General features: G+C 38.4%; 1 pseudogene; it reads right to left on the bottom strand.

Moving 5' to 3' along the window:
- Window positions 1–3,497: 3,497 nt before the first annotated feature.
- Window positions 3,498–3,721, bottom strand: LOC112317964 (small nucleolar RNA SNORA73 family; annotated as a pseudogene).
- Window positions 3,722–4,091: the final 370 nt, after the last annotated feature.

The raw sequence follows: 4,091 nt of genomic DNA, 5'->3' as shown, positions 1-4,091 counted from the left end.
GATATCCGTGAGGGGGGGATTAAATAGAGACCTTTCTTACTCATAAGTCCTAGAAGAGGTGCACAGCATTCCTCAGGGGGACAGTGTGGGAAGGTCAAGGCAGTGCACTGGCAGAGAGAGACCAGCAGGTGCTGGAACAAATGCCTTTATTAGAGTCTAAGTGTGGGGTGCTTTGGGGTTCCTGGGTTAAAGCTGGATTAGTCAGTTCAGACTAAAAAGAGCAGGTGTTTGTTCAGCTTTGCAGGGGTTTTGTCTAAGGACTACACAAGGGGAAAGCCTTGGGAGGCAGTGGAGATTGTTTATCACAGAAGCCTTTGGTAGAGTCATATTAGGAGTTACAATTACTTGTGACTGTACAGGCTGTTATGTAGGGCATGCACTGCTGGGAGGAGCTAGTTTCAGTTCAAGGGCACTGCAGGCCACTTTGCCATCCAAACTGGATGGCAAGGCAGCAGCATTGTGGAGTAGTTTAGCTAAACTCTGAACACTAGTGTACAACATGGTGATTATAGTTAACAATAATGCATTGTACACTTGCAAGTTGCTAAGGTTCTTACCATCAGAACAAAATAGTGATTATGTGAGGTGAAGGATGTGTTAACTAACCTTGTATGATAATCATTTGTATCAAATCATCACATTATACATGTTAAACTTACACAATGTTATGTGTCAATTACATGGCAAAAACTTGGGGGAAAAGTAGAATGACAAATATCAATTCAAATATATCAACAATACCATTACATATGAATGAGTTAATCTGGTGAAAAGCAAATTACATGCAGTCTGTAGGGGAGACAGTTTTGGTTCGAAGATGTAAATACATTAAAATTAAATTGACGAAAAAACATATATCATGCAAACAACAACCACAAGAAGGCAGGAGTTTCTCTACTAACAGTAGAACAAATAAAATTAAAAACAAAAATATTATTAGAGATAAACATGGACATTTTATGATAAGAGTTTCAACACATCAGGAAGAGGTATAACAATTATAAGCATACAGGTACTGAACTGCAGAGTACCAAAATGCAGGAAGCAAAAACTGACAGAAACAAAGGTAGAAACAGACAACTCAATGATAATAGCTGGGAAATTCAATATTCTATTTTCAGTAATGGATGAAACAACTGTGCAGCTACAGACACTCCACCCAACAACAACAAAGCACCAACAATATTCTCAAGTACACATGGAACATTCTCCATGATAGACCATAATCTAAGAGAAAACAAACCTTGATAATTTTAAAAGGATATAAATGATACAAATTATGTTTTCTGACCACAATGGAATGAAATTAGAAGTCAATACCAAAGAAAATTGGGAAACTAACAAATACATGGAAATTAAACAGCATACTCCTAAATAACCAAAGAAGAAGAAATCAAAGGAAAATTGTAAAAGACTATTAGATGAATTACAATGAAGAAAGACCATAAAACTAATGAGATGCATCTAAACAGTGCTTAGAGGGAAATTTGAAGGTATAAATGTCTATATTAAAAAGAAAAATCCAAAATCAATAACCTAACCTTTCACCATAATACACTATCCAAATAAGAGCAAATGAGGCTTCTCTGCCTGTGGAGTAGCCACTCTCAGTCTCAGTGTTTCGCCAATAAACTCTCTTTCGCTTTAAACTCTAAAAAATATTTCAAAAAACAACAACTTAATGAACTAGAACAATTTAATGAACTAGAGAATAGAAAATGATTTTTAAAATCAATGAAAGCAAAAGATAATGTAAAACAATCAACAAAACTAGACAGGCAGACCAAGATAAAAAATAAGGGACACTCAAGTTACTAAAACCAGGAATGAAAGACATTATTACTGCTGTGCTCACAGAAACAAAAAGTAATCAAAAAACTTATTTAAAAAACAAACAAAAAAGCAGATTTTTTAAAAAGTAATCAAAAAACTTCCAAAAAAAAATTCAGGTCCAGTTGGCTTTACTGGTAAATTCTAGCAAACTTTTAAAAATTTAACGGCAATTCTCCACAAACTCCTCCAAAAAAGAAATTCATTCTATGGGGCATTACTGTGGGAGAACAGGGGCCACACATTAGCCTGACAAGCTCAGGGAAGGCGTGTGAGGCAGCCTTACAAACCCAGAGATGGAAAGTAACCACAAAGGATGGTCTAAAATTAAACCTTACTAACTAAAAATAGTTATGTCAGGTAGTCATGCCTTAGGTTCAAATCTTCCCTGACAAAAGTCAATCTTTATATTAATTGAGCCTGACTATTGTCTTTTTGCATCTATGACAATATACCTCTGGAATGTAAGCCCACCCAGAATCACCCTGCAGACCTGAACCCAGTGCTAGGATCCAGCACAGGGCCCATTGAGTCTGGCCAGCTCCCTGCCAAAATGGGTGGACTTGATTGGGCGAGTGGGTGAGTTGTCTCTTGGATTCAGGACCTTCCCTTGCTTGTGTCAGAGGGTCTGACTTCATTTGAGCTGTCTTTACAAAATCCTCAAGGAGACACTAGGTCAAGTGTTGACATAAATCAGGCAAAGGTATACTAGAGGAAAAAAAGGGTGGTTTATTTTACTTTTGGTTTTTCATTTGGAATACTTTAACTGCAAGTCTAAACAAGGTGTTCTGTTGAAATGAGTGGTTGAACTCATTTGGCTACAAAGATAAGGGACACTTCGACTCTCCAGCCTGAATCTTGGGTGTTCTTAGGTGACTATCTTTGTGGAGGTGTCAGGAGGCATCCCCTATGATGTGTAGGGCCCCCATCAGGAATTCTCACTCTTCTCACTCAACTATAATTGACTTGTCCAGGGATGCATACAAAGGTTGGTCACCTACCACTCCAAGTCCTCATGGCTGTATGAAACAGCTGCGGAGAGAAACGGAGGCATGTAAGAGGGGTTCTGCGTCTTGAGGGATGAGAGCCTTGCGGAGCTCAACCCCTAAGCAGTACACTTTGACCTACTACACAAATACCTGGAAAATTTTGTTCAGATTGCAGATATCCAAAGAAAGACTAAAATTAAACTGGGAATTTGTTCCTTCAAGGCTGGAAACTCCCAGACCCCAGCCCTTATTAATACCCCTGGTAGGAAGCTTATACTTGCAAGTGATTTATAGAAACAGAAAGATTTATCTAGACATGATATCAACTTAAAATGGCCAAAATGCAGTCTTCTTTTGGCACCTAAATTAAGTTTTTGCATGTAAAATTAGAAAAAATGCTGGCTCTAAAATTAAACTAAATGAATGGGAAGCGTATCTTGATTTGGAAATTAGAAGCTTTTGGAAGAAGCACAGATGAATTCTTTTGAAAAAAGAAGTTAATAATAACTTTGAGAGACTGTCTCTGAACTAGAGAAGGCTTCTAAAGCTAAAGTTTGTCTTTGAAATGCAAATACACTATGTCCAAGAACTCTTATCTGGACAGTATATATTTTTCTTTTTACTTTTTTTTTACTTTTCTTTTTTACTTTTTAAAATTTATTTATTTATTTTTTTACTTAATGTTTCCTGCATGGTTTGTCTCCTCAGTCATTGTCCAAAGGACTCTGAGAAGCTGTAGGAATATGCAGGCACAGACTCAAGGCCTGGCTTTCTCTCCAATGTTGTGGAAAGGGACTGTACATTACAGGGCAGAGCTGGACCATATATTTTTTAATTTATTTATTTTCAGAGAGAGAGGAAGGTATGGAAAAAGAGAGGGAGAGAAACATCAATAACATTGCCTCTCACATGCCCCGATCTGGGAACTTGGCCCACAACCCAGGCATGTGCCCTGACCAGGAATTGAACCTGCAACATTTCAGTTTGCAGGCTGGCACTCAGCCCACTGAGCCACACTGGCCAGTGCCTGGACCATATTTTATTTTATTTTTTAAAAATTTTTATTTATTTTTTGATAGGGGGAGGGAGAAAGAAAGGGAGAGAAACTTCAATGTGTAGCTGCCTCCCGTGCAGCCCCTACTGGGGACCTGGCCTACAACCCAGGCATGTGCCCTCACTGGGAATCGAACCAGCAACCCTTTGCTTTGCAATCCAGTGCTCAATCCACTGAGCCACACCAGCCAGGGCTGGACCATATTTTAAAATGCAATT

The sequence above is a fragment of the Desmodus rotundus genome, chromosome X, assembly GCF_022682495.2.
Source record: "Desmodus rotundus isolate HL8 chromosome X, HLdesRot8A.1, whole genome shotgun sequence".
NCBI lineage: Eukaryota > Metazoa > Chordata > Mammalia > Chiroptera > Phyllostomidae > Desmodus > Desmodus rotundus.
The sequence above is the reverse complement of the archived record's forward strand: the minus strand, read 5'-3'. Positions and strand labels throughout refer to the sequence as shown.